This window comes from Neofelis nebulosa, chromosome 16, assembly GCF_028018385.1.
Source record: "Neofelis nebulosa isolate mNeoNeb1 chromosome 16, mNeoNeb1.pri, whole genome shotgun sequence".
NCBI classification, from domain to species: domain Eukaryota; kingdom Metazoa; phylum Chordata; class Mammalia; order Carnivora; family Felidae; genus Neofelis; species Neofelis nebulosa.
The window spans coordinates 24,100,019-24,126,602 of record NC_080797.1 but is presented as its reverse complement, the minus strand read 5'-3'; the positions used below and the strand labels follow the sequence as shown (position 1 = coordinate 24,126,602).

The window sequence follows — 26,584 nt, the reverse complement described above, 5'->3', positions numbered from 1 at the left end:
ATAGACAAGCAAGGCTCTCCTTGATGATGACGTTTAAACTGAGATAAAAAACGATGGAAAGACCTGGAATGGAGATAATCCTAGAGGGGAAATAAATGTTCTAGTCAGAAAGGACAGTTTGTGCAAAGACACTGGGATGTGCAAGAGCTTGGTGGGTTCAGAGAACAGAAAACTAGAAGAGAATGATTAATGCACAGAACCATCAAAGGAGAGTGATTTGAGATAAGAGCAGAGAAATGGGTGGGGCTCACATCACTCAGGGCCTTGAAGGCTCCAGTAGGAGTGCATTTTACCCCGAGTTCAATGGGAAACTATTGAGGAATTCTAAGCACAGTTGCGGTTGTATCCAATTTACATTTCACCTCTCCTCTTGCTTTGTGGGACGTGTGTCAAAGGAGGATGAATGACAAGGTAGGAGCTTGTTACAGGAAGTTCAGGCAAGACATGGTGATGGTATAGACCAAGGTGTTAACAAGAGAGATAGAGAAATGTGGACAGATTTGGAATCACTTCGGGAAGTAAAATCAATAGGATCGCCTATTGGATTAGACATGGGGACAAAAGAATGGGCGGAGATTAAAGATGGCTGGTTTGAACAACTGGATGGAGGGAGTCATCTGTTGAGATGAAGACGATTTTGACCTTTCTGTCTCCCTCTTCTACCTTTTTTAGGACGTCTGGGATTATATTGGGCCCACCTAACCAATTCAAGTAACCTCCCTGTCTCAGTGCCTTTAGCCTTAAACACAACCTGCCAAGTTCCTTTGCTGTGTAAGGTGATATAGTCACAAGTTCTGGAGATTAGGGCGTGGACATCTTTGGAGAGTGGCACTGTTCTGCCTACTACAGAGGTTGGGTAAAATGAGAAAAGTGTCCACCGAGGTGGCGGGTGACCTTGACAGCACTTTCTCAGGGGTGTGATGGCAGAAGAGAGCCAGATCACGGTGGGTTGAGCGATGGAAGGAGGAGTCAGAAAGTAGAAACAACGCGTATGTAGACAACTCTTCAGAGAACTGGAATTATAGCTGGAGGGGATGTGGAATGGAGTGAAGCATTTTTTAGGGCAGATAGAAGAGCATGGCTGTTGACTGATATAAATAAACTGGGCAAGAGTAGCATGCTGGGGATACTGGGAAATGTCATCAGGGAGGGAATATCTAAAGCACTGGAATCCTTCTTGGGGTGGTTCCAGAGCCCAGTGGTGGATCTGGCCTTTGATGGGAGGGACTTGCCAACCTTTGTATAGAGAAAGTAGAAGAGGAAGCTTTGTGACACGGTGACGAGACAAATGAAGTCCCATCTCTTACCTTCCGGTTCTTCAGTGAAGTATGAAGCAGGGTCATCAGCTGAAACAGAACTGTGACCACACCAGTTGGTTCCTTCAAACCCTTGAGTGGCTCTCCCTGCCTCTCTCTAATTTCATTGCCTGGCACTCTGCATAGGATTCTACACTGTAGCCTCCCCAGCTCCTTAGAACCCTCTGGACACACCACACCTGTCTGCTTTTGACTTCGTGTTTGCTTACTTCCTTCACAGGAATGCCTTGCCTCCCCTAACTTTACCTGACCCCCTGCTACTCCTACCTCCAATGCTCCAGGAGCCAGCCTTGAGCCACCCCCTCACCCAGGTTGGTTAGCTGTTCAGTTTCTCTCAGAGCTCCCTGGTGACACTGCTATACTCCTAATATAATTATGTGTGATAGATCTGTAACCTCTACTAAAATCGGAGTTCGTTGAGGAGAGGCATGTGTCTTTCATCTCTGTATCTGTAGCACCTAGCACGCTGCCTGCACGTATAAACAGCTCGAAATGTTCATGGAACTTACCAGCATCATAGCAGGTAAACTGATGGAATGTGTATCAACCAATATCGAAGCAGGGTAGAATAATCAGTGTAATCAAATCTTCCTGACCCGTCGTTATGCTTCTCATCGACGTGTTATGACTGGTTTGCCCAGTCTCCACAACCAAATCCCAGCAGCCACATGCATTCCAAGTCCCAGCTTTAATTCTGCATCACCCTGGAGGCTCTGAAGTCCTCCAGAGGAAGACGATGGCTTAGTAACCTTTGTATCACTATTATTTGGCACGTTGCAAAGCCTGTCGAAAGCATAAAAATGTGTAGATAGATTATTTTGTATGATTTAAAAATGATAGGTTTCTTTAGAAGCTGGGTCTCTGGCAAGTCTTCCTTTCTAGAACATGCCCTTCTGTTCTTTGAACAGCCTTTAGAGGAAGGTAGTCTGATGCCACCGTGATTTTAAGCTCTGTATCCATCTCGGAGGCTGGTGGTGCTCTAAGTGGATTGATTTCAAGTTCTGTGAAACTGGGTAACCTAGCATATCACTCGTCAACTTGTTCTTTTTAAAGAGCCAAACACGTTTCACATGTGCTACAAAGGCATGCCAGCTATGCGGTTGGTCACTTCACAATTACAAATAAATATTCCTCTTTACAGCCAGTGTTTGTAGGGCTTTGAATGGAGGATTTTGCAACCGAAACGAGATTTAAAAAGAATACGATCGATGTCTGCAGAAAATATTCATAATGAAATGCCGAGGGATGGGAACAATGTTAAAGATCACACGCACGGTATGGTCTTAAGTTTGTGAGAAAATGCCGTATATATGGAAGCTTATGAACTCGTAGATCTATCTGTGTGCAAAAATGACCCCAAAGTAGTGCACCAAGATAGTAACAATGGTTTAGCCTCGGTGGTGGAATCTGGGCAATTTCAATTTTCTTCTTTATACTTTCCCTCATTTTCTAACTTTTCAAATAAATATTTTCTACCTTTGAAAACTCGGAAAAATCCTTGGTGTTTATTTTAATGAGTAATTTATTATTCTTTAAGCGTCAGGGGTGAGCTAGCTTTTTAAATTTATTTTTACTTTTTATTTTGGCCCAATGATGAGAGGAAGAAACCAGGAGTCCCAGACTTGAAATATTTTTTAGCCAAGAGAACTAGAAAATGAAGTAGTGATTGTAAATGATTATCGATCCAGGAGAGTATGTGGAGGCGATTTAAAGCGTAAAGATATGGGGGCACCTGGGTGGCTCAGTTGGGTGAGTGTCAGACTTTGGCTCGGGTCATGATCTCATGGGTTGTGAGTTTGAGCCCCGCATCGGGCTCTGCCCTGGTGGTGCGGAGCCTGGTTGGGATTCTCTGTCTCTCTCTCTTCTGCCCCTTCCCCACTTGCACACACACTCGCTCTCTCTCTCTCTCTCTCTCTCTCTCTCAAAATAAATAAACTTATTGAGAAAAAAAATAAAGTGTAAAAATATGATCAGGGCTCAAGAGATTTGCAGTGAGTACCTGGTCAGATCTGTTTGATGCCCCGACCTCAGGCGGATGTTGTAGCCTCTGTCAGGAGGGCCTCTGTCTACCCTGGTATGTGGGATTGCAGCAAGGTTTTTTGAATGCGGCTTCGTTCCCAAGACCAAAATAGTCCAGTGAGTCACTTGGATATAAGATTTAAAAACCAAAGCCTACAAATGGTCCTATAATGCCTTAGAGCAGAGTGAGTGTCCGTTAAGTTTGGTTTTAAGCCTACCACGATGGTCGTGTTCAAGACAGAGTAACGTTAGAATGAAGAGAGCTCGACCCCTTGCGCGCAAGGACAACATGGTCTGGTGTATTATGGTACGCCGTAATAAGCTAATTTTTTTTTTTTAATTTTTTTTCAACTTTTTTAAATTTATTTTTGGGACAGAGAGAGACAGAGCATGAACGGGGGAGGGGCAGAGAGAGAGGGAGAGAGAATCCCAAGCAGGCTCCGGGCCTGTCAGCGCAGAGCCTGACTTGGGGCTTGAACCCACGAACAGCGAGATCGTGACCTGAGCCGAAATCAAGGGTCAGACGCCTAACCAAATGAGCCGCCCAGGTGCCCCCATAATATGCTATTTTATTTTAATTTCCTTTTTATTCTCCATGATGCCAAACACAATGTACGGGACACGCAGGGGCTGCAGGATCACAGAGAAGACAGTAGAGGAGAGTGGTAGGAAGCATCGGCTGAGTGGGGTGTGCTGGGACTGCCCTCCTTCACCCTGCATGCCTTGCTTTAGTCATTAGCAGTGTCCTCCTTCGTCCTCCAGAGTGTCCATGTGGGATGGTCATTTTATAGGGTCACCCTGTCACCAAGATGGCTACGTTGGATCTAGAATCTGGGATTGCATCTCTGTCTGCACAGCAGTTGTCTGCCTGGCAAAAATTTAGGAGCCACACCCAAGGGCATATGCTTTTTAATGCACCCCCCCCCCCCCACCCGATCCTGCAGTGGCTGCTGCTCTTTGTATTCAGCTCTTTGGGACAGATAAATACAACTGTTGAAGGAACCCTAGAGGATTAAAGCTCTGGACTGGGGAGCTCTTTCTATTACCACAGCTGCCCCAGATTTGGTCTAGGACACTGAACGCTGCGTTTGGGGTCAATGGGATAAAATCCTGAGAACACACTGACACTGACAAGCTGCCTTGACATTTGCTCTTTGGCTCCTAAACCACGGACTCTCTTCTTTTATGGCGGTTTGCACTTCTGCTCCCTTTGTTCCTTTGGAGACTCCCGCGTGGTCCCCTTTTTTCTTTAGAAGACTGGAAGTTTAAAGCCAGCATGTCTAATGTGGAGGAGATTTAGTGCCCCTTAATTGCCCTAGAAGCCTGAAAAGTCCGTCTCTAGGAACGAACTCTAGGAGGACTCAAATTGAGACAAACATTTGTATTTTGACAAAGGCCGTGCAGTTTTCTGATTTCTGCCTTAGGGGCAGGAATGTAGCACATGAGATTGGGGAAACCCTTGCATTTTCTGAATTAGGGTCTAAGTTCCTGGAAACCTCTTGTGCCACGTAAATGGAAGATGAAGACTGTGCCAGTATAAGAAAAAATTTTTTTTAATGTTTATTTTTGAGGGAGGGAGAGAGAGAGAGAGAGAGAGAGAGAGAGAGAATGAACAGGGGAGGAACAGAGAGAGAGGGAGACACAGAATCTGAAGCAGATTCCAGACTCCACTCTCTCAGCGCAGAGCCCGACGCGGGGCTCAAACTCACAGACGGCGAGATCATGACCTGAGTCAAAGTCCAATGCTTAACCAACTGAACCATCCAGGTGCTCCTGCCAGCTTAAAATCAAATGGTTCTAGTCTTGGGCACCTGAGCCCTCTGAGAAATGATGATGACCGAGGATCCTCTCCCTGGAAAACTATGCATGTGCGCACACAAAGAAGTTTGCATATTATTTCAGAGGATTTTCAGAGGATTTTCGTCCGCTCTATGGATTGTAGGTTAATATAGCGGATACAGCTGGTTGCCTCCCTAATATCCATACTCCACGGCCCCCTTCCTTCTGCCTACTAGAAACCCTATATTCTTGAGGTATCTCACCCTCCTCCACGTGACCATGCACTTGAGGGGAGACCCTGACCCCAGCCCCAGGAGTGGAGGTGTGGTGAGGACGATTGGTCGAAGCCGATCATGGTGGTCCCACGTCCTTTGCCAGAGATTGGTTCTGACATGCGTGTGATACTTTGCTGGCAAATAAAGCAGGAGTGAAATTCTGCTGGGGAGCTTTGTGTCAAAATTAAAATTTTACTCTTAAAATGAAAAACACACAATGGTATGGAGGCAGCTGCCTTGACACTCTTTTAGATGTGTTATAGGACTGAGCAAATGAGAGAAAGCAAAAGGAACCCTGGGCGGATGGACTGGAACTGGCTACCTTTGTACGAATTCATGACTTCTAAGCTCTGCGCGTGGATGTACGTACGTATGTTCACATACGGATGTACACATGTGCGTATTTTTAATTTTTTAATGTTAATTTAGTTTTGAGAGAGGCAGAGACTGTGGGAGAAGGGCACAGAGAGAGGGAGACCGAGGATCTGAGGCAGGCTCTGTGCTGACAGCAGAGAGCCTGCTATAGGCCTCAAACTCATGAACTATGAGATCATGACCTGAGCTGACGTCAGACACGTCACCGACTGAGCCACCCGGGCGCCCCACATACGTTTATTTTTAACGCATGGGTATGTGTATGTACCCACATTTATATATTTCCCACCTCTGGTTGGCGAAATGGCCAAGAAGAGATGATATTCAAGTAGCAGTGAACACTCCTCGTCCTCAGATCTCAACGCCATTGCCCACTCTGAAGGCAAACGAGTTTCCTTCCAGAAATTCGAGGGGTGGGGCACGGATCCAGGTGACACTGGAAGAGCAGGCTGTTGGTATGCTACTGCCCTAACTCTGCTGGTTCCTGAGTAAAAGGCCATTTCACAATTCAGTTAAGCTGGCTGCTTTGGAACAATGAGGTTTGTGATCCAACGAGTGGATTCCTCGGTCATACACCCATTGTCATACCTCCTTTGACATAAATCAGTCCCTTGGTCTGCAACAATGTGATGTGGCATACCGTGCTGGTAGGTTAGGCTTTCTTAGGTCCTTGGATACTGTGTTCGCGGAGAAGGCAAACCCGTATTTGGAGTCGGTGGGCATGAGTTCCAGTAACCATGAATTACTCTCCCCTCCTCACCTCCAGGGTAGAAGTGGTAGGTTAAAATCAACCCTCCACCAAAGGGCCGGCTGCCATCTTTGAAGGTATACTGTAGGGATTAGTGTCTGTCTCTGCTATTGATTGGCTGGACATTTAGCAGGAGCAATGGCTACGTCATTGGTCAGAGGAAGCCCACGCTGCTGGGCCCATGCATAGCCTCCATCCCTGCCACCAGGGCCAGGCCATTCATGGGTGCATTGTGCCGGCACCAGAGTGACTGAGAAGAGGAAGCTAGCTGACATCCACAGGTGAGACATGCGTCCTTCCCAGGCACTTCAAGCACCGTGGCATCTCTGATTCGTGTGGCCTGAGGGGCAGGGCAGACTGACAGCCTGCACTGCGGCTGAGTTCTCCCCTGCTTTGGCTCATAGTTCTGCTACCTGCCGCCTCTGAACGCAGAGCCCGAAATAGACGCCTGTGTGCAAGAGACGTGTTTGTCCCCGTATTACAGTCAATGGGACGGACAAGGTAGACAGGACAGGGAGGGAGGGAAAAGCCCGTGCAGCAGTCACTGCTGGGGCAACTGATGTTTAATACCATTGGATCTTCTAAGAGCCTTGAGAAATGTATCTCAGAACCCCGTGCCCATGGGACTAAAGGGCTTATTCCTCAGTTCCTGTCCATCATTGTTCACTGATCGCAGGTGGCCCCACAGGCTTTGACCTCAGCTTCTGCACGTCAGCAAGCCCAGCGGATTCCGTCAGCCAGAGAACTCTGAGAGTAGGAATCCAGAGACGGGAAGAGGGCATCTGGTGCAACTAAAGATAAGGCACTGTTGGGACGCCTGGGTGGCTCAGTCGGTTAAGCCTCCAGCTCTTGATTTCAGCTCCGGTCATGATCTCACAGTTTGTGGGATCAAGCCCCGCGTCAGGCTCTGTGCTGATAGCGCAGAGCCTGCTTGGAACAATCTCCCTCTCTCTCTCTTCTTCCCTCTGCATGCCTCTCTCTCTCTCTCTCTCTCTCTCTCTCCCCCAAAAATAAATAAATAAATATGAAAAAAAAAGAAAACATCTTAAAAAATAAAAGATGAGGCACTGCCAGGTCGCATCAGTGTGGAAGTGGCCAGAACCTGGGCTGAATTGGAAAGCCAGATCAGGGAAGGGGGGCAGGGCTCGAGTTGTCCTCTGCACACACTGCACTCCAAACGGGCGAGTGAGGGCAGTTCAGGATTGGAGCAGAACACAATCTGCTCCACTCTTATCTAGCGGTGATGCCCTGGAGTATTTACCTAACCATTCTAAAGTTCAGTTTCTCAGCTGTGCATTGAGGACAACAAATCATTAGGCACTCGGGAGGGTTAGCAGAGGGTGATATCGGTTAAATTCCTCGCTTTGGGCCTGGGGTAAATGTTGGTGACCTACCTCCTGCCTGTGCAGAGCAGAAGATCCACGGATAGCTTTTTAGTCTTATGGGTGGAGGGGAAGGGAAGGAGATGGGAGGTGAGGGATGAGTAGGTAAGAAGAAGTCATTGGACCAAAACGTGGGCAGAAGAGCTCTTCGTGGGCAGAGGACTGTGTGTATGCACTGCACAGGGAGCAGGAGCAGCATGGCCAGAGGAAGGGTCAAGACCAAGGTTGGGTGTGTTCAAGGAAAGAGCAATGACTTCTGTTAGGCTGGGTCTTAGTTACTTCTTAGAGGTGGCAGGAGTAGACAGCACAACTAGGGAAGGCTCTTGAATGCCAGCTTGAGTAATTTGAATTATACTTGGCTGGCAGTTAGGAAGGAGGCAGAGACAGACTTCCTCAAACATTGGGAATTAACCACAGGGGCTGCCTGGTTTTCTCCTGTCCCCACCGCCTGGCTCATTTAGGCCATGTAGGAAGTGACCATAGTTCTGTCCTTCCTGGAGCCACTGGGAGTATCTCAGTGTAACTTCATCATTCCAGAAAAGACATACTGGAGAGTGGGGTGGGCGGGAGCAGGGGGCTACCTCTGATTACTGTCTTACTTTCCAGGCATAGCTTGGTGCCGATGCGTAGTAGGGACCGAGTAAATATTTGAGGGGAGGATGAATGAACGGAAGCTCCATGTGTTAATCTCTTCAGTTCCCTTCTTGGTGACATCATTAGCTTACGTGGCCCCTTGGGTAAGACATTGGCCCCTGTTGTGCCAGTGCCAGCTGGGAGGCATCCGTCGGCCAGCTACCCAGCTACCACAGAGCGGAGTTTTCTTAGGCTCTGAGTATAAAGACTCCGGGAAGGGTTTTGAGCTGAGCTACCTGTTGAGTGTTTGTGTCTCCACTTTTCTCCCAAGGTCAGAGCAAGCTGTGTTTCAACTTGTGCTTGTAAAAGTGTTTAGATCACTGAAAAAGCATGTGGTCACGTAAATACTCAGCGGGAAGCCTGGTGTTTCCAGTGATTCCAGCCTCTGCCAAAATATTTCGAGCAGGTTGCGTTGTCTGTGGAAAGAGAGCTAATCCCATAGCCAGAGCTACTTATTTGATATGTAAAAAAAAAGAAAAAAAAAAAAAAGGCTTTGCCCCAGTTAACGGCTTACTTTTTCCAGGCAGTCTTAAATATTACAGAATTTCAGTACCGCCGGAGAATTTGAACAGTTTCTTGGAGCTTTATGTAACAGGGTTTGACTGACCGTGATAATATTTGGGGAGCCAAGCCCGGGACACGTGCCTTTACCTTCCATAACATCGCTTTGTACACATCCTTGGCTGCCTGCTCTCCCCCCGCCCTCCCCGATACCGGAGGATCGGGAGAGTGAACCTGATATCCCCACACTGAATGTTCTCTTATTTGCTTATAACATGTAAGAATCAAATCGTGTGCAAGACCCAGTCCAGCCCTTCACGGGGCTTCTAGTCTTGAACGCTAAGCATGCCGAAGGACTTAGTCTCACTTCCTAGCATTTTGCATTTCTGTCTGCTCCTTCGTGCTCTTTCACTTTCGTTCCCCAGCACGGGCAGCTCCTCCTGCTGCCTGTGACTCTCTCTGTGCCCCTCCTCTTTGTCATGGGACATTCCGTTCTTCCCACCAGCCTCAACCTGTTTGCAACTTGGCACACAGGGAGAACGCAACTCGTTGTGCAGCCTTACCCCCTGGGACCGTCCTACTTTCAAGCTTTGCAGAGCAAAGCTTTGGGCCCAACAGCTTGTGGAGACTGAGACCATTGGGAGACGCAGTAAAGCGTTTAGCTTCAGAGAACACAGTCTTTGGCACACAAGGGGGAGGCGACAGAGGGTAGGATTCCATTTATCCGAAGCGTCAAGGATAGGGAGGTCTCCGGGGACAGAATTTAGACTAGTGATTGCCTAGGACCAGAGGGAGGGATGGCCTTGGAGGAAAATAAGCCGTGATGGTTAATGGGTATGATGTGTCTTTTGTGGGTGAGAGATATTAGGGAGTTGATTGTGGTGGTAGCTGCACAAGTCTGTGAGTATGCTGAAAACCATCGAATTGTACAAATTTATTTATTTGTTTGTTTGTTGTTTATTTATTTTTGAAAGAGAGAGAGAGAGAGAGAGAGAGAGAGAGAGAGAGCGCAAGTGGGGGAGGGGCAGACAGAGAGGGAGACCCAGAATCCGAAGCAGGCTCTAGGCTCTGAGCTGTCAGCACAGAGCCCGGCGTGGGGCTCGAACCCAGGAACCGGGAGATCGTGACCTGAGCCTAAGTCGGATGCTTAACCATCTGAGCCTCCCAGGCGCCCCTTGAATTGTACAATTTAAATAGATAGGGGCACCTGGGGGGCTCAGTCGGTTAAGTGACTGACTTCGGCTCAGGTCACGATCTCCCGGTTCGTGGGTTCGAGCCCCGTGTTGGGCTCTGTGCTGACAGCTCAGAGCCTGGAGCCTGCTTCAGATTCTTTGTCTCCCTCTCTCTCTGCCTCTCCCCCACTCACATTCTGTCTCTCTCCCTCTCTCAAAAATAATAAAAACACATTAAAAACTTTTAAAAGAATTCGAGCTCTTTAATAACAGACTTGCTGAATTTTCTAGAAGGATGAAATATACAACATACTCCCCACGTGTGAGCTTTGAGACTCATGGATAGTTCTTGAGCTGAGCACCACTTCTGACTCGTTTGTTTCCAGGTTTTATGATGAGCCACTTTGGAATGGAGGAGGTTCTTGGAGGAAATAAGGAAGTTATAGATCACACCTACTTTAGCTTTACATAGTTGAGCGGTCTTTTGGAATGTTCCCTTATGTTTTTCATTAGCTACTTCCTCGGGAGCTTATATACTGCAAGGGTATGTGGTAAAGTTTCACTCGAAACTACAGGAACTTCTTTGCCGACCTATTCTGGCTGTTTCTAATGTTTCTTGGCTCTGTGTTTCCTAGGACCCCATGGGAAATCTTGGCAGAACACCCTGTTATACGTCAATACGGAGTGCCTCGCTCAACTTCCCTTCACACTGAATTTTCTTTTTTTTTAAATGTTTATTTATTTTTGAGAGAGAGGAAGGGGTTGTGGGGAGGGGCACAGAGGATCCAAAACGGGCTCTGTGCTGACAGCAGAGAGCCTGTTGCAGGACTCGAACCCACAAACATGAGATCCTGACCTGAGCCAAAGTCGGACACTTAACCAACTGAGCCACCCAGGCGCCCCTTGAATTTTCTCTTTGTTGTCACTATTTATGTCCTCCTTCCTTCTTATGGTAAAGAGAGACCCTCCACTCCTTTCTCTGAGTCCAGCCTTCTCCACTGTGCTATTGATCCCACGCTGCCCGTTGGGAATTTTGCCCCATCATTTCTGTGTACTTCTCTGGCCTCTTTGTCTCTTTCCCCATTGGCTTCTTTTCTCAGCTAGACAGCTGCTCAAATTTCCCATCGTATTTAGAAAGTGGTAACAAATGCACAAAAGAACCCAAACTCCCAAACTTTCCTTAGATTCTTATTTCTTCCTCAATATACTATGTGTTGTCTCCCCGCCCACAGTTACCTTTTTTTTTTTTTTTTTTTTTTTGCAAAGTCTGTGTATTTTCCTGTTTTCATTGATGTGTCCTTTTGACAAAGAGATTGAGTTACAGAGTTGGGAGTCCTGTGCTAAAATTAAGTCTAGAGCATATCCTACCTAGGACAGTTATGGATGTGAGAGAGAAATGGGGTTTCAGCAAGATGGAAAGCAGATTTTCCAAATGGTTTTCCTAGGCATTGTTCCAGAGGCCCAACAACCCCTAGTGGACTCTCATTCTGGTTATGTGGCCAGATGGAGAGAGAGTGTTGATTGTTGGTTGGTTTATTTGTTAAGCACTGCAGAAGGGGGCAGTTTCCTGGAGAAAAAGTACCACCATTACTCAGAGCCAGGAGTTCTTCCATCATAGAAAATTCCCCCAAGGTATTGGTTGGAATATATTTAGTTTTGTGCATTTATTTTATGTTGAGTGTTGAGGTGTTTGGAATATGATCAGATTTAAGGGTTTCGGTGACCTTGAGTGTTTAGTCCAGCCCAGAACTGGTGAATCTTATGGTAAAATGGGAGAAACATCAGGCTGAGATGACCATCAGGATGAGCCAGTCAAGGAGTCCATTAATGGACTGAAAGCCCCCCACCCACCATTTTTTTTTTTTGTATTGAGACAGGGGCGTCCCCGCACAGCCCAAGTTGCACTAACACAGTGTTTTGCAAACAGAAGCCATAGTGACAGCTTTTAAATAGCCACTTGGCCATAAGCCTCCCACTAAAGCAATTTATGTCAGATAGGAGACAGGCTTATCAATTTTATCAGAACCCCCTTAGGGAAGGAGTGCTGGTCTACGAACATACCACAGAACTATCACACAGTAGACAACTTTATGACATTGTCTATGAAACTGGTATCGTGTTCCTCCAAATACCAGAGCTCCATTTAATGAGAAGATTAGCTAGTTTTATCGATGGAATATATTCCATCGCTGAATAATTTCAGCATCAGGGGAACTACAGTCCAGAAGGGTTAAATAAAATATCTTGGACAAAGTTCATGACAATAGAGCTTTTCAACTGAGCCTTGATCTCCTGGTAGGCCTTAGGTCAGGTCGCAGTGGTTCCTGGTAAACAGCTTTGTAACCTACGTGTGTTATCTCAAGAAGTCTGGGCATCGGGGTAGAAAGTCTGCACAGGGGATTTAACCCAGAACTTTTACTTTCGGATCCCAGATTTTAGGGAGAGCCCGGACACGGGTCGGCAATAATCCCTCTACGAGCTAATGGAAATAGACTTGAGACGAAAAGTAATTGCAATTGAAGGACTGCATATCATTATATTTAATAGGAAAGCCGACTGCTCACATCTGTAAAGCTCCACGTGTCTGGACAAGGGCCTTGAAATGGAATAAGTAATACTCATCCCATGCAGTTGTACTCATCATTAAATTAAGAGCTTATGTGTGAAGCTGAGCACCATGCCTGTATGTAATAAATTCTCAATAAATATTAGTTGCTATTATTATTCTAATGAGCAGTTACTTGTTAATAAGAAAGCACCTAGGGGCCCCAGGGCAGGTGAGTCGGTTAAGCGTCCAACTCTTGATCTCAGCTCAGGTCATGATCTCACGGTTGGTGAGTTTGAGCCCAAGCGTCGGGCTCTGCTCTGACAGCACGGAGCCTGCATGGGATGCTCTCTCTCTGCTTCTCCCTCCCTCCATCCCTCTCTCTCTCTCTCTCTCTCTCTCTCTCTCAAAATAAACAAACATTAAAAAAAAATTAAAAAAAAAAGAATGCACCTGCCAAAAATGGTAGAGTAGCTTGACATGGCAATTTTCAGCGTTCAATTATCCAACACAGTTGTATCCACTGGCCCTGCATATGTTTTGCTTAGCCTGTGTCATTCCACCAAGGTGAGATACAGATATTCCCATTTTAAGGATGAGGCTTAGATTAATACCTTCTCACGAGCCATTAAAGCTGGCTCGGGGAAGTTGTATAGAGAACGATGTAAGAGACCTCACAGAGTCTATTTAAATTTACACGTTTCACTCCCATTTCTGATCACGTGGGTAGGTGGAACAGTCTCTTGGTGCGGTAAGGAAGTTATATACTTTTTTGGGTCCTGAGTCTTGGACATTAACTGATTTACATGTTTCACGGTGACTGACTGCCTGGAACAATTTCTAGACTTATTACCCAAGACTAGAGAACTCCACTTTTTTTGACACCTTGAGTTATAGCGCTGCCTGAAGCAATAATTGTTAATTACGTTGACAATGGCTTATCCAGAGTTAGAAACTGAGGGCCTGAAGTCTTTCTATGGCACTGTGGAATTTTCCCTAAAGGGTCCCACAGGATCTGACATAGTTTTGAAATATGAGTAGATTCACATCAAGAACTCTGCTTTGGAATTAAGTTGATTGCTTTTGTATGTTAGCATTCTCGTCTTGGAAAATCACATTTAAATTTCGTGGTGTTCTCAAAGCTATTTCTTGGTCTCTGTTTTTTAACTGACCGCCGTGAACCTCTACCGAGGAGTGTGCCCAGGGGAAAATGCACTAAGCCAGGAGAGTACGTTGACTATGGTTTGCAAAACATGACTCTCAGACCGACCATCCTCCCTGGAAAACAAAGGTGACTTAGACATTGCAGAAGCAACCTTAGTGCAAAGGATTATACTGATTTTTTTTTTTTCCAGGCTGGAAGGTTAGAGTTGCACAGTGAAGGATCCTGACATAATTTTTTGATGTTGTTTTGGCCACGGTTTCTTTACATTCTTGTTTCTTGTTGGCAGGGGGCATAAGGGATTCCAGAATGAGCCACAGGCCTGGAGAAAGGGCTGCATTTTTTAGAAGTTTTCCTTTGAGATGGCATCCAGTTAGAACTGGAAGCCTTCCAGTTCAGCATTCATTCCTTCTTTGTTCCAGCGAAGGGCATCCACCAAGGAGTGGGATGGCTCCGTCTACCCATACCCACTCCTTCTAGTTTGCAGTTAGCTTCTCAGTGTTGCTTGTTTTGTCCCCTTTTATTGTCAAGGCTTTCTAGGTGTTTCTATGACCACCAGGATTGTAGGATCACAGGATGCTCTGGAAGTCCTGCAGCAGAAGCAGTTAATAAGGAAATAAAGGGAATGAAAATGAAGGGGAAAAGAAGGGGAAAAGACAGAAAAGTAAGAAACCTATTTGGTAGAGAGTGGGGCAGCTTGGGTGTGGTAGGAGAGAGACACTGGGTAAGTTTTGAAAGAGAATGTGATAAACTTCAGTGTCCATTTCTAATAATTCACTGTATTAGTTTCTTGCAGCTGCTGTAACAAATTACTGCAAACTTGGTTGCTTAAAACAATAGAAATTTATTCTGTCTTACTTCTGAAGGCCAAAGTCTGAAATCAAGGTGTGGGCAGGCCAGGCTCCGTCCAGAGGCTCTGGGAGAGAATGGGAGAGAATCCTTTCCTTGCTTTGTGTAGCTTCTGGGAGCTGCCGGCATGCCTGGGACTGTGGCTTCCTTACTCCAGTCTCTGCCTCCATCTTCTCTGGGCAAGTTGAACCTCCCCTTTCCTCTCGTTATAAGGACACTTCTGATGGCCTGTAGGCCCCACCTGGATAATCCAGGATAATCTCCTCATCTCAAAATCCTTAATTTAATCACATCTGCAAAAATGTTACTAGGGTAGTATTCACAGGTGCCAAGGATTAGGATACGGGCACATCTTGGGAACCTTTGGTAGCCTACTCCCCTCACTAAAATGTGAACAGTTATATACTTCTACGAATGAATTAAACCAAACATACTTTTTTTTAAGGTGGAAGGCTAGAAGTTTTCTTCAAGTTGGGATCAAGTGAAGATGTCTGCAGTGACCATTACATTTAATTATTTTTTGACATGGAAGCCAGTGAACTTATAGAAGAGGTATACATGTTAAAAAGGTATATAAGATTAATGGAGGAACAAAGGGACAGATCAACAGGTGGCATTGGGACAACTATCTAACAGGAGGTTTTGGGGAAGAGGAAACAATGTTCTTGCCTTATAAAAAGGCAGAGGCCACTGGGGCGCCTGGGTGGCTCAGTCAGTTGAATGTCTGACTTTGGCTCAGGTCATGATCTCACGGTCTGTGGGTTTGAGCCCCACGTCGGGCTCTGTGCTTACAGCTCAGAGCCTGGAGCCTGCTTCGGATTCTGTGTCTCCCTCTCTCTCCCCTCCCCTGCTCACACTCTGCCTCTTTCTCTCAAAAATATATAAACATTAAAAAGTTTTTAAAAAACGCAGAGGACAGAAAGGAATGTAAAAATTTTAAATTTTGTATAATCGAAAGGGGAGAAAAGCCCAAACGTGTGTGTGTGTGTGTGTGTGTGTGTGTGTGTGTGTTGTAATACAAACTTCCAAAGGGGCAATGTCTTCTCTTATAAATAAAATAATAATAATAATAATAATAATAATAATAATAAAATGAGCAAATAGTTTGAATGGGCAGTTCATAGACAAACACAGATATCAGTAGACATACAAAAATATTTGTTAATATATTTGTTAACTGTGCTAAATATTTTAAAAATGTGATTAAAAACAATGAGGTACTCTTGTTTACTTATCAAACTGACAAAGATTAAAAAGTTTGTTGAATACCAAGTGTTGTTGAGGGATTATTTATTTATTTCTTCCTTTTTCCATTAAGAGTTGAAGATAGTTTACTAGGATGCATATAATTCAGCAATTTAGCATAAATAAAAAGTAAATGAGGTCACCTGTGAGGGAGTCTTGCCAAGCAAAAAAGTCATGTTTGAATCTGATTGAGCTCTAACTTAAAGAGGAGTGTGGGAATCAACAAGGGATAAGATCAGCAGAACCCAGTGGGAAGCTTTATAGAACAAATGGCCAGATCTTTGCAACAAAACAATTTCATGTAGAGGGAGGGGCAGATAATAAGAAATGGAGAGGGAGCTTATAGACGAAGAGAGACAGAAGAAATTTTATCAAGCAGTCATAAAACATGGACCTAATTTGGATATTGATTTAAACACACCATAATTTAACACTATTTGAGATATTTATGAGACCATTAGAATTTTGAACACTGAGTAGATATTAAGAAATTATTTATTTGTTCACATGCGATGACACTCTTTGTGGTTATGTTTTTTTTAATAGTCAATTTCTTTTGGAGATATTAGGTAACATATTTATGTACAAAATGATTTGTTGTCTGGGAAGGTGGGTGGGTATAGGTGAAACAAAATTGGCCATGAGTTGATATTTGTTGAAGCTGGGGAATGGGTTCATGCGAGTTGATTACAATCGTTTTGTTTACTTTCTCGTGTATCTAAGATGCTCCATGATAAAATGTTATTAAAGGGGTAGATGAGACACAAACAGAAAATACTTACTTGGGGGGGCACCTGGGTGGCTCAGTTGGTTGAGCACCCGATTTCGGCTCACGTCATGATCTTACGGCTGGTGGGTTCAAGCCCCGTGTCAGGCTCTGTGCTGACAGCTCGGAGCTCGGAGCCTGGAGCCCGCTTCAGATTCTGTGTCTCCCTCTGTCTCTGTCCCTCCCCTGCTCATGCTCTGTCTGTCTCTCTCTCTCAAAAATAAATAAACATTCCAAAAAAACAATTAAAAAAAAAAAGAAAATACTTACTTGGGCACAAATATGAATATGAGTCCCAGTTTGGCCCTAAGCTTTAAAAGTTTTTTTTTTTTAATATTTATTTAATTTTGAGAAAGAGAGAGAACACGAGTGTGAACAGGGGAGGGGCAGAGAGAGAGAAGGAGACACAGAATCCCAAGCAGGCTCCAGGCTTCGAGCTGTCAGCACAGAACCTGACGCGGGGCTCGAACTCCCAAGCCATGAGATCATGAACTGAGCTGAAGTCAGGCACTTAATCGACTGAGCCACCCAGGTGTCCCGGGTTTTTAGCCACCAACCCAAGGACGGAAACACAAAGGAAAACATTCATGTTATCCATAGGGAGAGATTGATCAATTATACAGAAGAAGCCAACTCTTCTAATTATTGATGACACACATTTTTTTCTAAGAGTCTTTATAAAGAGGGCATCGCATAAGGTCATGAAATATATCCTTACAGAGATGAATATCAGATGCTTCTTTTCAAGGTGTACCTTCTTTCATGGGTAAATGATATCATGGTAGAGTGTAGTTCAAGAGGAGAAGTGGGGTGAAATCAGGAGAGAGGCAGGATAGACTCTGCACTGGTTAACACTCTAAGAAGGATTATAGACGAAGGACTTTCCTGTGTTATTTCTTTGCATCTCAGCCTTCATGCAGCTGGTGGAATCAAAGTTACTCCTCTGTAGTTTTCCTTGGCTAGAAGGGAGGTGATCACATTGCTATTAAAAGTATGACCTTGGACCAGAGGGGGGAAAATAATCTATTTCTCCCGAGGAAAAAAGAAATTCAACCCTCTTATTCACTATCCCTCTATTTTAAGTATTAAAAGAGAATTTTCTGTGGTTCAGTAGCTATTTAATAAAATCTTTATGTTTTGGAAAATTCCACATATTCACAGGCACCCAGGACAATGAATTACCATGTTATCTGTCACTTAGCTTTGACAATTCCCAACTCATGGCTAATCTTATTTCATCTATAGCTCCCCTCCCCACCCCTACTCCACCATATTATTTTGAAGCAAACTCTACAACCGTATTATTTCATTTGGAGATGTTTCAGTATTTATCTCTAAAATATGAGTGCTAATTTTAAACCTAAACTAAAATTTAGTGCACCATTTTGAAAAGGTGAAACACGTCACTAAATTTCTCGGCAACCCCTTGCACATTTTTATTTCAAAGTGGTACTTTAACATTCGTATGACTACATTTCCTTTCAGTAGAGACTCATGAATGAAGCAGCCCATAAATGAGGAAGATGAGCACAGACATTGGGGATTCCCCGCCTAACCACTGCCTGCCTCCTACCTTCACTCGGGGCCCAGACCACAAGTAAAGGGCATTGGCTGTGATTTGCTTTTACATTCCTTCAAGAACACATAGTCAGCATCAAACCGTTAACACGAGAACATGCTTCAGTTCAACCCAGTCTGAAAAAAAAAAGAGCTTCGATCACCTGAGGTTGTAAGAAGAGTCTTCTGAGTGCTTTCATTCTTTGAAAATACGGCCATTTCCGAATGAGTTGATGGTGCTGCTCTGAACACATTGGCTTATTCCTCTTTGGTACATCCAGCAATTCTCTGTGTGTTTCACTGATGCTTCATTCACATCTCATTCTGTCAAAATGTTCTCGCCTTGTCTGCCTTCCATTCTCTTGTTCTTTTTGTTTCTCAGCCTCTCATCCAACTCTCTACTTTGTTTTGTTTTGTTTTGTTTTCAACTCTCTACCTTTGTTGGTCACTCCCAGGTGTGCATATTCCCCGCCCCCCGACCCCCCACCTTAAGCTCCATTTGTCTGCTTGAAATTTGTCACAGTTCCCCCACCCCCACCCCAGCATCTTAGACTTTACTTGTCAGAATTGGGACTCATTGTCTTCCTTCTCCACCACCCATCCCAACTGGCCTTGACCTTCTTCTTTCACTTAATTTCATTTAGGTGTAAAAAAGCCAAATTACTACTACTAGTGTTACTGCTGTTACTGCTTATCTTCTGATCTTCCACACCTCTAATCCAGTAAATGACCAGAGCCTGTGGGTTTTGCCTCCATAAAGTTTATTAATTTTTTTTAATGTTTATTTATTTTTGAAGGGGAGAGAGAGAGAGAGAGAGAGAGAGAGAGGAGGGGCAGAGAGAGAGAAGGAGACCCAGAATCTGAAGTAGGCTCTAGGCTCTGAGCTGTCATCACAGAGCCCGACGCGGGGTTCAAACCTATGAACTGCGAGATCATGACCTGAGCCGGTCGGACGCTTAACCGACTGAACCACCCAGGTGCCCCCTCCATACAGTTTAAGTAGCTTATTTATCAGTCAGATGGCTGTGGTCTCTGCCTCTGACTTCTTGGGTCTAGTGCTTGCCCCGTGCCTGGGTAGGACATGGTGGGTGGCTTTGAAGAGTTGGCATTCGAGTGCAAGGCATGGGTGAACAGATGGATTCAGTCAATCAGTATAGGAAAGGAGACATCCAGACTGCTGTGACCACAGAGAGGAGGAGCATTTATACTACTTTTCTTTTCTTTTCTTTTTTTTTTTTATGGAAGTCTCCCAGAAGGAGAACATGCCTGAGTTGAGTGTTCAAGTTGACCAGTAGAGACAGGTGATGACAACATTCCAGGGAAAATATAAGCCGAGACCTGGAAGCTTAAAACACCCAGGTGTGTGTATATGGGTGTGTGTGTGTGTGTCTGTTTGTGTCTGTGTGTGTCCCACAGTTTCAAAATATTCTGCAGAGGTAAGATTCACCTTGTTACGTTATTTTTTCTGAAATGTGGATGATCTAACGTGACCTCCTCAACTGAAAAACATAGCTGACTTCCCTTCTTAAATATGAAATTTAAAGATTATTAGTTTTGGGCTTTCAGTCTTTGGCTCCAACCTATGCTCCCAGCTTTCTCTCTACTACCATCCTTTACTTTGTCAAAAGTAGATAACTTACGGTTTTCTTGAATATACCACAGTGCCTTCTCTCCACCACTAGGAGCTCATGCTCACTCTGCTTAGAGCCTCACTGTTGCATTTCTGTGTTCTGGTTGTCAATATCCTACCCATTATTTTTTTTTTAAACTTTTTATAATGGAAACATTTAAATATGTTAAAAGAAGAACTATTGTATAATAAATCCTCATGTACCCTTAAAGCCTACCAGTGATCAAAGGACCACCTAAAATATCACTTCCCCCATGAGACCATTTGTTTTTCATTTCCCTCATCGGCTTTGAACCTCCTGTGTATTCATGGTGTGACAGTTGTCATGTAATCCTCTGATAGTACAGGAACTGGGTTTTCTTATCCCTGGACTCTTTCAGAGCAGAGTTTGTAGCTTGATGAACTTTTTGTTCCTTGCAATGTCTACTTTGGTGAATTATTAACAGTTTTGGCTCGAAGACATAGAGAGCCTGGTCAGGAGCTTCATCTGGAATTTCTTACTGGCCAGAAAGAACTGACTGGTGATGGGGGAAGGACCAGGAACTGAGGGGAGAGTGACCTTGTCCTCATGAAGAGAGAAAAGGTGAAAAAAAGGAAACACTTTACTTAAACATACCCTTGACAAGGGGTTCTTAACCCTGGCTGGAATCTTCAATCACTTGGGGAGATTAAAAAAAAAAAAAAAAAGAAAAGTATGTAACGCAGCCGCTTTGGAAAACAGTTTGGCAGTTTCTTGCAAGACTAACGTAGTCTTACCATATGATCCTGAAATCACACTCCTTGTTATTTACCCAAAGGAATTAAAAACTTGTGTCCACACAAAAACCTGCGCACAGATGTTTATTTTTCATAATATTATGAAATGATAATTATGGGATCATTATTCATAATTGGCAAAACTTGGAAGCAACAGATGCCTGTCAGTGGATGAATGGATTAACGAACTGGGGCACATCCAGACAATGGAATATTATTCAATGCTAACGAGAAAGAAGCTACCAAGCCATGAAAAGACACAGAAGAACCTTCAAGGAATATCACTAAGTGAAAGAAGCCAGTCAGTATGATTCCAACTGTATGCCATCCTACAAAAGGCAAAACTATGGAGACAGAAAAAGGATCCGTGGTTGCCAGGGGTTGGGGAGAGGAAGGAATAAACAGACAGAGCACAGAGGGCTTTTGGGACAGTGAAAGTACTCTGTATGATACTGTAGTGATATCCATGCATATCTGTAAATGTCATATATATCAGTATACCTGTCAGTATACATTTGTCCAAACCCATAGAATGTACAATACCAGGAGTGAACCCTAACGTAAACCGTGGACTTTGGAGTGATAATGATGCATCAGTGTAAATTCATCACATGTAACAAACGCATCACTCTGGTGGGGGGGTTGTTGATGTTGGTGAGGCTATGCACGTACGGGGGCAGAGAGTATATGGGAAATCTCTGTGCCTTCCCTTCCCTTCGATTTTCCTATGAGCTTAAAACTGCTTTAAAAAAGTAAGCCCTTTATAAAAAAAAGATACGGATTCTGAGGCCTCGCTTCCGGAGATCCTGAATGCTAGAGCTGAAATAGTTCCCATGGTCAGTGGGAACCAAGAGAATATGGTTCAAAATCAACGAGATGTTTGAAAAATGTAGGTTTTTTTAATTAAAAAAACTTTAATGTTTATTTATTTATTTTTGAGATAGAGAGAGTGAGAGCAGGAGAGGGGCAGAGAGAGAGACAGGGAGACGCAGAATTCGAAGCAGGCTCCAGACTCTGAGCTGTCAGCACAGAGCCCGACGTGGGGCTCGAACTCACGAACTGTGAGATCATGACCTGACCGAAGTTGGAGGCCTCGCCGACTGAGCCACCCAGGCATCTTGAAAAATGTAGTTTTAATATAAATAACATAAGAGAGGAAGAACAGAGGACATCTGAAGAAACATGCTCCCCATACAGGGAACATTCTATTTAGCTCATATTTTAAAACTTTTAGCACAAACATGGAAGGGAGAACAGAAGCTAGTACATATTGAGCACCTGTTATATGTTAGACCCTGCTAGATATCCTCACATATTTTGTGCCAGCTGAGTCCCTCCATGACCTGAGCCTCTCATCTTACATTTGCAGGTGTGGAAACTGGGTTTAAGACATATTTTCAAGCTCACCGTGTTAATAAGTGGCACAGCTGGGATTTAAAATGAGGTCTATTGGTGTTGAAGTTTGTGCTATTTCTACTCCAGTCTGTTATTTTTGTTTTTTTTTTCTGAAGGGCTCATTCAATACTAATCTTCAAAACAGTTGAGAAAAGAACAAATATTCAGCCCACAAGTATTTATGATGTGCAGGCACTGGGCATCATACGGCATTGCTGCCGTAATGGAACTTCTGTTGGGAAGATAAATACTAAATAAGTAATAAATGCAGAAGTAAATACATAAATGCAAAAATAATGTGACATTGTGAGACATGGTATGAGGAATAGAAGTGGAAGACAGTCGTGCAGATCTGTTTGAGACAGAGTGGACGGTTTTTTAAATGGCTTAATCTATTAGTTTCTGGTGTGTAATATAGTGATTCAACAATTCTATACATTACTCAGTGCTCGTCATGATAAGTGTGGTCTTTAGTCCCCATCATCTGTTTCCCTTATCTTCTTCCCGTATCCCCCTGCCCAGCTCCCTTCTGGTAACCATCAGTCTGTTTTTTAGAGGTAAGAATCTGTTTCTTGATTTCTCTCTCTCTTTCTCTTTCCTTTTGTTGGTTTTGTTTCTTAAATTCTACATATGCATGATATCGTATGGTATTTGTCTTTCTCTGACTGACTTATTTCGCTTAGCATTATACTCTCCAGCTCCATCCATGTCATTGTTAATGGCAAGATTTTATTCTTTTTTATGGCTAAATAATATTCCATTGTATATATGTGTGTGTGTGTGTGTGTGTGTGTGTGTGTGTGTGTGTGTACGTGTGTGTGTGTGTATAAAACATCTTCTTTATCCATTCATCTGTCAGTGGACACTTGGGCTGCTTCCATAGGTTGACTCTTGTAGATAATGCTGCAATAAACACAGTGGTTCATGTATCCTTTTGAATTAGTGTTTTTGTATTCTTTAGGTAGTGCGATTACTGGATCATAGCATAGTTCCATTTTTAACTTTTTAAAAAAAGTTTACTTATTTATTTTGAGAGAGAGAGAGAGAGAGAGAGAGTGTGTGTGTGTGTGAGAATGGGGGAGGGGAAGAGAGAGAAGGAGAGAGAGAGAGAGAGAGAGAGAGAGAGAGAGAGAGAGAGAATCCCAAGCAGGCTCTGCACTGTCAGCACAGAGCCTGATGCAGGACTCCATCCCACCAACCACAGGATCATGACCTAAGCCAAAACCAAGAGTTGGATGCTTAACTGACTGAGTCACTCAGGCAGCCCTCTTAACTTTTTGAGGAACCTTCATACTGTCTTCCAGAGTGGCTTCACCAGTTTGCATTCCCACCAACAGAGACAGAGTGGACGGACATTTTAAACTAAAATGGCGGGGTTCGGTAAAGTGCGTCAGGTTCACATTGTAGGTGAGATGCTGGAATGTGAAAGCCGTATGCGTGACCCTTAAGCGGTGTTCAGGAAGGTCTGGGAGGGGGTTCTGTGGGCCATGCGATATGAGAGCTGGATGTGGAAGTTTGGGTTCCCGTCCACAAGGGCGCCAGAGCCTTCTAGGCAGAGGCAGTACAAAGATAAAGGCAAGGTCCCAGGAAATCCACCTCCCTCCTTGAAATCAAAATGACTGCGTGTTTTAACACGAGCTTTTTGGGCTTTCTTTCTCTAAATTTTATGTAATTCTGAAGAACTTCGGCATGCCGGCTAGAGCCTCAGGGGTGGGTGCGAGCCAGGGGTTTGGGGGAACAGGAGCATCGGCGTCCTACCGCTGTTGTAAAGCCAGCTTTCTCCCTGCACTCCCTTCCCGCTGCTCCATTAGTTGCTTTGCGTCTGATCATCGCCATTTAATAACATTTAATGACACTTCTCTGCCGATCTCAGTGCCAGCTACCCTTGGGACTTAAGCCTAGATGCAAGTATGAAGGAGAGGGCAGCCAAAGCCTCCAGGTTGCCAGTGACTTGGCTGGAAACCCCATTGACGTTGGGAAACAGATTTTTAAAATAAATTTGGCCCTGAAGCCATGCCATCCTTTTGTAAAGCTGTGTCAATAACCGTAAACCGTCATAATCATGCCCCCCCTCGCACCCCCAGCCCTCGGCCGAGCTGACACATATTTAGGCGTCAGCCTATCCTTACGATGCCACCTTCTGTTGACCCTGTGGGATTCTCTTGCCGTTTGGGTTGGCACTGGAGCACAGTCTTCTGTTTTATGTAATAAAGCACATGAGAGAAGCTCTTTGTGCGTAGCCTGTCCGCATGGGTACCGAGCAAGAGGTCTGGTACACCCCATCATTTTCAGGATGGCCGAAGCTAGCGAACATTTCTGTGGCCTGGGAAATGTTTGCGAGCTCTTGGCAAGGCTTTTAGGCTCCAGTGCCATTTTGCTCCGGGCCAGGATCGTAACGACCCTGGCTTCGGTTTGAGATGAATTTCTGCAAATGTATGTGTGTGGCGGGACTGCGTTTTCAAAGAAAACAAGCGACGGGTGTGATACAGGCTGATGTAATCTAGCATTGCATATGCCCAGCCAAGCCAACGAGGCTTACACTTTGCAGATTGTACCAGTAAGAGGGCAGAGTTTGTTGAGGTCTGCAGGAATACACAGAATTCTCTCTCTCAGAGAAGGTGGTTCTGTCCATGTGACACCACACAGAGCCTATTTCCTGATACGTTTATGTTTTTGTTTTTGCTTTAGGCTATCAAAAGAGACAGCCACTTAACATACTTGGGCACTTAGCTGTATTAATTCGTATGGTCTCCTTGCCTAATTTTTTTTTTTAACGTGTTAAACGTTAGCATCAGGTGTTGGCAGCCTCGTGGGGGGAACAGATTGCTTAGAAATAAACACAGCTGGAAACTGACCATGTATTGTTTTTCTTCCTTTTAAGAAATGAAAGAGGCATTTGTAGAAAGGCTGGAGAATGCGGTCCTGGCCAGAATTACTTTATAGATTTATTCTTCCAAGTCTAGTTAATGATTAACATCACGCCTTGGTGTCTAAATGGACCCACTTTCCTTCTTTCTCTGTGAAGTTGGCGGTTTGCTGGGAACAATAAACTCAGAGAGGTTTGCTGCAATCCGCACTGGGGAGGGTGGAGTCTGTTCAGTTCTGCTTCCCTCTGCTGAGGTGTGGTCTTCAGCACTAAGCAAAGAATGCCTCGTGTGTGGTGTTCTTCTGCTAGTCTTGCTTGCAGCCTTGCAAACCTCATCAGAGTCACTTCTGGCCTCTTACTGGGCTCCTCCTTCAGTGATGGGCAAGTAAGTGAATTATGGAATGTTGGTGCGTGTGTCTGTGATTTTTGTTTTATTTGATGCACTATCAGAAATGAAGGCGGGATGTATACCAACCACGTAATTCAACCAGCTTTTGTGTCCCCTGCAACTGTTTCGCTGTCTGCTGTCAGAGAAGAGGGAGCCTTCTCTTCTCACATCTGGAAGACTTTTTTTTTGTTGTGGTCCTTTATTCCTTTAGTCTCTGTGCCCAAAGGTTGCTCTCTCTTTCTCTCGTAATATTACTCTTTCTTTGTAATATTTCGATGATTTGTTGAGCTATAGTATAATAATGAATGGCTAATAATTAATTGCTGTGGTAGAATGATTCATCGCTCTGTTTGTTTTTCAAAGGCAGTTTGTCCCATAAATAGCTCTCTCTCTCTCTCTCTCTCTCTCTCTCTCTCTCAACATCTATCTTAAGAGCTGAGTAAGAAATGAAGAAGCGAGAGATGTAGGAATGTCAGAGTAACTTTTGCTTTTGGTTTGCTTACATGGCAACCATGCCTTTTTCACAGGCGAAATGTATTTGACTTTTGTTTTATTTTGTTTTCGCTGAGAGGGCTACAGGGTTGTAGCCGCTGGGAGATCTGAATTACCTGTCGCCTGTGCTGGAGTATAGATGTAGTTATCTGGACAAATGGAATTTGCCGTTCATTCCTCACTGGAGTATCCCATTTAAAATAGCAATCCTTATCTATTTGACTGAGGCTCATGGATAGGAATTGTTGGAATTAGGCCATTCATCTATTTGGATTTTCACCATCAGATCCAGCTACTTAACATTCTTGGTATACAGCACAGCCCTGTGTATTGTCTACCCATATGTATGGACACAGTTCTTTGCATTGCCTAACTGACTAACGTAGTAACATGTGCTAAGCGGCCTTCCAAACTCTGGGAGGAGGAGGTGAATAGTGAGTCTTGAGTCTTATAAAGCACATAGGTAAGCCCAAAGGAGGAGAGAGTCGAGAAGACCTGTTATAATGAAGGTGGACCCAAAAGGCTTTCTCTGCACTGACCGCTGCCAAGCATATTTTTTCTTGCCTTTATGCAATTTGGCAGAATTGATCTTCATTTTGGACTTTGAAGGCATAGAGGGGGAAAAGAAGACTCAATTGCACATTGTCTTGGGCTGTGATAATCTGACCAATTGTGCTTATGAATTTCCGCAGTGATTTTTTTTAAATGTTTATTTATTTTGAGAGAGAGAGAA

The 26,584-nt window shown here is 44.3% G+C and overlaps 1 protein-coding gene across 2 annotated transcripts in view; it reads left to right on the top strand.

The window, feature by feature from the left end:
* Positions 1-26,584, top strand: part of MAP2K6 (mitogen-activated protein kinase kinase 6) — a 122,171-nt gene that overhangs the window by 49,402 nt on the left and 46,185 nt on the right. The window contains exon 1 of one of the 2 annotated variants that reach the window (XM_058705621.1): positions 25,021-25,356. The exons of the other annotated variant lie outside the window; for it this stretch is intronic. The gene's annotated coding sequence lies outside the window, so the exon portion shown is untranslated. Of the gene's footprint in view, positions 1-25,020; positions 25,357-26,584 lie in introns of those variants that run through there. 2 annotated transcript variants of the gene reach the window in all.